This window comes from Eriocheir sinensis, chromosome 41 (genome assembly GCF_024679095.1).
Source record: "Eriocheir sinensis breed Jianghai 21 chromosome 41, ASM2467909v1, whole genome shotgun sequence".
Lineage (NCBI taxonomy): Eukaryota > Metazoa > Arthropoda > Malacostraca > Decapoda > Varunidae > Eriocheir > Eriocheir sinensis.
The window spans coordinates 14396934-14405345 of record NC_066549.1 but is presented as its reverse complement, the minus strand read 5'-3'; positions in this window follow the sequence as shown (position 1 = coordinate 14405345).

Genomic DNA, 8412 nt, shown 5'->3' with positions numbered 1-8412 from the left:
CAACGGCCTTGTTGAACGCGCTAATAGGAAAATTTTAGATGTCTTGCGCCCGGTCGTTAGCGGCCTTCAGCATACTCGAGAGGACTGGCTAGCATATGTTGCAGCAAGCATAAACAGCCATGTTTGTGAGTCAACGGGACAATCTCCCCACTACATAATTATTGGGGTTGAGAAGAGACTTCCATATGACCTGCTTAGTAGTTCTCATTCACCTGTATATAATGTAGATGATTATTCTAAGGTTCAACTAAAAGTTTTCTCAGATATTCATAGAAACGTCAAAGAGAGACTACTGGCTACATCTGAGGCTATGTGCTTGCAGCAACACAAGCGTGCCGCCCCTGTTTCCTTAAAAGTGGGTGACTTTGTTATGCTTCGAGTCCCAGAGAGACATTCGAAGTTGTCCCCTAAATTCGTGGGCCCACGCCAGATAGTTAGACAACTAAGTGGACACAAATTTGAGCTTTATGACCTCATTTTTAATTCGTATGAAATTGTGCATAGTGATCGTCTCAAAAAGACTGACGCCCAGCCTGAGGCCCTTGATTCTCTCTCTCTCTCTCTCTCTCTCTCTCTCTCTCTCTCTCTCTCTCTCTCTCTCTCTCTCTCTCTCTCTCTCTCTCTCTCGTTCAATCTTCCTTAAGTATTTTTCCTCCATCATAAGTTATATTCATCTTCACTAACGCTCCTCCTTTTCCACAACATTTTCATATTTTCTTTCGGTTCTCATCTTGCATCTCCACCTTCTTTCTACCTCCTCTTCCTCCTCCTCCTCTACCTTCTCCTCCTTCTCTTCCTTTACCTCCTCCTTTTCCTCTTCCTCTTCCTCCTCATCCTCCTTCTCCTTCTCCTTTAGTCTGGCATTAGCAAAAGAGTGTGCGTGTAGCTCGATGTCTATTAAATAAGAAATTAGGGTGGAAAGAGTTTATGGGTGGTGTCACGTGGGTGCCGGTGCGGGCGTGAGGGGGCATCTCACGTCCTCTAACAGAGCTGGTCTGCACACCACCCAAGGAAATACCCTTACCATCGTCCAAAGGTTTTACCTTGTTTCTAGAAGGCTTCTATTTCTATGCCCAAATGTATCATTCGAAAAATAAAATACACCAAAATTGAATAAAATTTTCATTCACCCTACTTAAGTCAATTTATGCGTAGCAGTCTCGACAAAAATATAATATATTTTCATGAAAAACAATTATGAAAATTATATCGGGGCAGTGATCAGGAAATGGTAGGGAGCTACAGACGCACAGAGTTACCAAAAAAAGGAAAACAAAGTTATAAAGCAAAGAGAAGTGTGAAAAATGAGGCAAATGAAAGTTCCAATGGTACCAAGGCGACAAATTGCAAAAATAACGAGAAACAAGAACATGACGCAGCTGTAAAGAGTGGGAGACGGCAGGTCCTCCGCTTCCATTCACACGGCTGGATCCAATCCAGACTTCATCTTCCCCATTCCGCTTCAACCAACCTACGGTGCATCCGCGAAAAACAGATAATGCGTTATAATTAACTTCTTTATGGCTTCAATTGGTGGAAAATCACTGTTCGAAGGACCTCTTCCGTATCTCCACATCTTCCCTAGGGTCTTCCGCTCCCGCTTTTCCCATGGAGGTACAGGAAGAGGGGGAGGAAAAGAGGTTGGAAGAAAAGGGATACAAATAAGAAGAGGTTGAGATATAAGAAGAGGAGGAAGAGGGGCTGGAAGAGAAGGGATAGAAGAGGATAGAACACGAGGGGATGGTAGAGGAACATGAAGCAGAGGAGAATGAGTAGGATTACTAGAGGAGGAAGAGGGAGGTGATGAGGAAGAGGAGTAGGATAAATCAGATACATTCAAAATTGAACGGCAGAATGACTGTTTATGACGAGTTGATGACGATGATGCCTGTGTTAGTGACTATATATTCGTTAGGCACTTCATTGGCCTGCAAAGCAGATTAAAGCTGTGTAGGGACATTCAAACATAAATTTATAATTCACTCTTGTCACAAACATATAACGGTTTATGTGATTTTTAAACTAGTCATTTTTTTTTTTTTGCACTAACTACTTTTGCAGGAAATTGGTTACTTTGGCAGATAAATCAATTTGAGATAATAATTACCTGGCAGTCTCTGTATTGTATATCCCATAATGAATCAGTAGACCTTTACATTTTGTCATCAGGTTATTTTAGGCCTCAAAAAAATTAAGTGATTAACGTTACTGACAACACTGCCGTCTCATCTATCTCTAAGGCTGAACTCTTCTCTCAAACTTTTTCTAAAAACTCCACTCTGGACGATTCTGGGCATATTCTTCCTACTCATCCACCCTCTGACTCTTTTATGCCTGTTATAAAGATTCTTCAAAATGATGTTTTCTATGCCCTCTCTGGCCTCAATCCTCAGAAGGCTTATGGACCTGATGAAGTGTCTCCTATTGTCCTTAAAAACTGTGCCTCCGTGCTGTCACCCTGCCTGGTCAAACTCTTTCGTCTCTGCCTGTCAACATCTATCTTTCCTTCCTGCTGGAAGTATGCCTTCATACAGCCTGTGCCTAGGAAGGGTGACCGTTCCAATCCCTCAAACTACCGTCCTATAGCTTTACTTTCTTGTCTATCTAAAGGTTTTGAATCAATCCTTAACCGGAAGATTCAAAAGCACCTTTCCACTTCTGACCTTCAGTCTGATCGCCAGTATGGATTCCGCAAGGGGCGTTCTACTGGTGATCTCCTTGCCTTCCTAACTGACTCTTGGTCATCCTCTCTTAGCCGTTTCGGTGAAACCTTTGCTATTGCGCTGGACATATCAAAAGCTTCTGATAGGGTCTGGCACAGATCTTTGCTTTCCAAACTACTCTCCTACGGTTTCTATCCTTCTCTCTGTACCTTTATCTCCAGTTTTCTTTCTGACCGTTCTATTTCTGCTGTGGTAGGCGGTCACTGTTCTTCCCCTAAACCTATTAACAGTTGTGTCCCACAGGGTTCTGTCCTATCTCCCACTCTCTTTCTGTTGTTCATTGATGATCTTCTTTCCAAAACGAACTGTCCTATCCATTCTTACGCCGATGACTCCACTCTGCATTACTCAATTTCTTTTAATAGGAGACCCACCCTACAGGAACTTAACGATTCAAGGCTGGAGGCAACAGAACGCTTAGCCTCAGACCTTACTATTATTTCCGATTGGGGCAAGAGGAACCTGGTGTCCTTCAACGCCTTAAAAACACAGTTCTCCACCTATCCACTCGACACAATCTTCCAAACAACTATCCCCTATTTTTTGACAACACCCAGCTATCACCTTCCTCAATACTAAACATCCTCGGTCTATCCTTAACTCAAAATCTCAACTGGAAACTTCATATCTCATCTCTTACTAAATCAGCTTCCTCGAGGCTGGGCGTTCTGTATACCGTCTCCGCCAGTTCTTCTCCCCTGCACAGTTGCTGTCCATATACAGGGGCCTTGTCCGCCCTCGTATGGAGTATGCAATGCATCTCATGTGTGGGGGGGCTCCACTCACACAGCTCTCCTTGACAGAGTGGAGTCAAAGGCTCTTCGTCTCATCAGCTCTCCTCCTCATACTGATAGTCTTCTACCTCTTAAATTCCGCCGCCATGTTGCCTCTCTTTCTATCTTCTATCGATATTTTCATGCTGACTGCTCTTCTGAGCTTGCTGACTGCATGCCTCCCCCCCTCCCGCGGCCCAGCTGCACACGACTTTCTACTCATGTTCATCCCTATACTGTCCAAACCCCTTATGCAAGAGTCAACCAGCATCTTCACTCTTTCATCCCTCACGCTGGTAAACTCTGGAACAATCTTCCTTCATCTGTATTTCCTCCTGACTACGACTTGAACTCTTTCAAGAGGAGGGTATCAGGACACCACTACTCCCGAAATTGACCTCTCTTTTTGGACACTCCTTTGACCTCTATTCAGGAGCAGTAAGTAGCGGGCTTTTTTTTAATAGTTTTCTTTACGCCCTTGAACTGTCTCCTTAGCTGTAAAAAAAAAAAAAAAAAAAAAAAATCAACTGCTTAAAGACTTGTTTTATTTCCCCTTAGTCGTCTTATTTCCAGCAAAAAGAAGTTGAATGTTCACTACGGTTGTGCCTAAATTTATGATATAATATCCGTGATAAAGGCAAAGGAAGAGTTTTTTTTGTTTTTTTTTTTCGCCGAGTGGCCTAAGACTACCCACATGCTGTCCAGAAGACAACCCATCAACCCGGACTCTAGATTCTAGGATTAACGATGAGCTCCGGGGGGCAGCATGAGCCAATGCAAGATGGCGCCACTATAAACACTTGCCTGCGCCACAACGGGCTGGGCCATACCGTCAGGCCCCTCCAAAACAAGCCTACAGGCGCCATAGGCGAAGATGTAAAAAAAAAATAATAAATAAATAAATAAACGTAGGGAGCGTACGCTATGGGATGCTCGTGGCGGCGGTGCTCATCTCCGTCCCGTCTGCCCTTTGAGCCTATGGTGGGAGCGAACCCAATAACCCGACACAGGGCCAGTGTAACATCCGGGTTACGACTATTTATCATCCCCAGGTTTCCCCAAGTATCCATTTATTAGCCATCCCGATATGAAGGAACAGTTGCGAGGGGCTGACGCCGACTGTCCAGGCCGGGATTCGAACCCAGTCCTTCAGATTCGTAGTTATGAACTCTAACCACTGCACCGATAAGAAGTCGTTATATTTTTTTCAAGTAACTCGATCTTTATCCAATAAATGTGGGACCAGAACTGCACTGCATACTTTGGTGAGGTCTCACCAGGAATTTACACAAAGATACTATTGCTCCTAACGTCTTACCGTTAAAGTTCCTTGCGATGTACTCGAGAATGGTACTATCTATATTTCAATACAGGCAGACGTTGTTTTGTATATCAGAGTTCATCGTTCATATTGAGAATGAATAGGAATACCTAATTATGCAGTTATGTACAAACTGATGAGCTGCGCACGCTCTACTTTTTCCTTACATGCTGCCTGGCTCTTATGAGGTGCCTGGTAGATGGCCCTGACACGTTAGTGGCGTAAGTAAATTTAACTTGAGCCTTCTGAGGATTGAGACCAGAGACGGCATAGAAAACATCATTCTTAAGAATCTTAATAACAGGCATAAAGGAGTCAGAAGGGGGATGAGTAAGAGGAATATGCCCAGAATCGTCAAGAGTGGAGTTTTTAGAGAAAGTTTGAGAGAAGAGTTCAGCCTTAGAGACAGATGAGACGGCGGTGTTGCCGTCAGGACTATGAAGAGAAAGGAAAGATGAAGAAATGAAGTTGGAGATGTTTTTGGCTAGATGCCAGAAGTCCCGGGAAGAATTAAAAAAGCAAAGTTTTGGCATTTTCTGTTAATGAAGGCGTTTTTAGTAAGTCGGAGAATAGATTTTGCACGATTCCGGGCAGAAATGTAAAGATCATGGTTAGGGGGAGTTCGAAGGCTCTGGTACCTTTAGTGAGCTGCCTCTCTATCTCTGACAGCACGAGAACAAGTGTGATTAAACCAAGACTTTTTAGCAATAATCATTCCACGGGAAATCGGAAAAGTACATCCTCAGGCCGTCCCACCGAGCTGAAGCAAAATGCCAGAAGCATCGCCTCATCGGTGGGGCCAGAGGGTGTACAGGAGCGATAGGACAGGATACAGAAATAAAGGTGTGATCGTAGGAGCCCAACGGCGAGAACAGTTTGACTGAGTAAGCAGAAGGGTTAGAGGTAAGGAAGAGGTCTAGTATGTTGGGCCGGTCTCCAAGACGGTCGGGAATACGTGTAGGGTGCTGTACCAACTGCTCTCAGTCATTGAGGAGAGCAAAGTTGTAGGCTTGTTCACCAGGCTGATCAGTGAAAGAAGATAAAACCCAAAGCTGGTGGTGAACATTGAAATCTCCTAGGATGGAGATTTCAGCGAAGGGACAGTGGGTCAAGATGTGCTCCACTTTACAGTTCAAGTAGTCAAACAATTTTACATAATTAGTAGACACCTATCCTCCCGAAATTGACCTATCTTTCGGCCACTCCTCCAACTCTTTTTAGGAGCAGTGACTTCCGGGCTTTTTTTCCTATTTGTTTCGTTTTTTATGCCCTTGAATTGACTCCTTTGCTGTAAAAAAATATATATATATATATATATATATATATATATATATATATATATATATATATATATATATATATATATATATATATGTGTGTGTGTGTGTGTGTGTGTGTGTGTGTGTGTGTGTGTGTATATATATATATATATATATATATATGTGTGTGTCTATATATATATATATATATATATATATATATATATATATATATATATATATATATATATATATATATATATATATATATATATATATATATGTGTGTGTGTATATATATATATATATATATATATATATATATATATATATATATATATATATATATATATATATATATATATATATATTCTATGGAAAATGTATCCTTCTCATAGTCTGTTTAACCAAAGCTTCCCGGCAGACCTAATCTTAAAAACAATTATCTGTAGAGTACAGAGTACAGTAGGTAATATTAGTTATTTATTATGTTTGTGTGTGTGTGTGTGAGGTATAGTTGTCTTGAGTAGATTCTCTCTCTCTCTCTCTCTCTCTCTCTCTCTCTCTCTCTCTCTCTCTCACACACACACACACACAGTCTGTATTATTGGTCCGTGTCATAACCTTATAAGTAGGCTATATTCGTTGCAACACCATAAAATACAAATAATACCGTTAACAGGTATAATATATATTTTATTCTTTCTTTCGAAACGCTTAAATCAGGCATCAGTTGTGCAAAACAGCTTAGCATTTATTAGTGAGATGTGTAGACCTGCTCTTTGAAGCACAACTTTATCCTCCACGCTGACATATTTTATGTTTATATCCGTGAAGAAAAAGTAACTTTAAAAAGATTGGTCGAACCGAAAGGCGTCAGTACATTCACTGCAGTTATGGATAATCTTGGACATGTAAGTGCTTGACGGAAGGAGATGGAGAGGGGCGAGCGGATGCAGGATAAACTCCTGGTGTCAAGTCAGACTGTATAGCTATACTCATTTCTTTGGTTATTTATCTAGGTTGTGGTGCTGTGGTTAGCGTGCCTAGCTCCGAATTCGCGGGCCTGGGTTCGCACACCGGCCCGAGCATTCAACGTGCAGCTCACAGAGTTTTTCATTCATCCTTTCGGGATGGCCAATAAATGGGTGCCTGGGTAAACCTGGAGAAGGTAAACTGTGGTCACCCGGATGTCACACTGGCTCCGTGTCTTAGGGTAATGGTTCTTACCCACCATAGGCTCAAGGGTCAATGCGACGGAGATGAGCAGCGAGGTCACTCCCAGCTATAGGGTATGCTCCCAACTTTCCCTGTACCATTAATCATGATTGAATTATAAAAAAAAATATAAGAATCTTGCGACCTCCCAGAAGCACTTGGCGACCCGTAGAGGAAACCCTTAGAGGGGTCCCGTCCTCGGGCACAAGAGGTGATGAGTACAATGCGTGAAAATATGATGCGATTAATTATTGAATATTTCAGTGGCCTTTGTGTAATGTTTATTTTTAATGTGCTTCTTATAGCGCACTCTCTTGAGGGGCCTAGTAGATGGCCAAGCCCATTTAGTGGTGCAGATTAGTTTTATTTTGTGTGGCTGCCGTGCGTGATATATGGCTTTTCCTTGGCCCACGCTGGCCCCTGGTTCTCTTTGTGAACGAAATCGCTGGAGTTTGGGTTGACTGATAATCTGGACAGCATGTTGGTAATTTCGCGCCACTCGGCGATGGTTGAAAATTGTCAGTCTTGCGGTGGAACTTGAAACTAGGTCCTCTGGATCAACACGTCCACACGCTGACCACTCGGCCACCACTTCCTCAATGACATATATTTTTAACTAAATGTTTCGCAACTATTTTTCAGATGATCAATCATAACAAAAATTTGAAGCAACGATAAACCTAAACAAGGTATTCCGGACTCAAGAAAGTTTTCCGAATTCTAGACTAAAATATGAATCCTTTTCAAGCCGCCCTCACGTTTCTTCAAAGGTCAAAGTAACAAAGAGCAGGCAACATCAACAATAGCTCAAAAAGAGAGCAAACTGATTAACAAATTTTTGAAAGATAGTAACTCAGCTGCAGGTTGGCAACGGAAAATGAAGAACACGACTGACAAGAAGGGTGGGTCCTCATGAGGCTGTAGTTGCCCATGTTGTTTCTCTTGCTGTCTTGCAGCATCAACCAAGAGAAAAATGAGGCGTTGCCGAAATTAAGTCCCCTACGACCTTTTGAGCATGCAAGTCGACAGGCATGCACATGTTCTTTCACCCGACAGCAGGAGGAAGCTCGCACGTGGTATCCACAGCTGTGCATGAGGGCGTGAAATGGACAATCAAA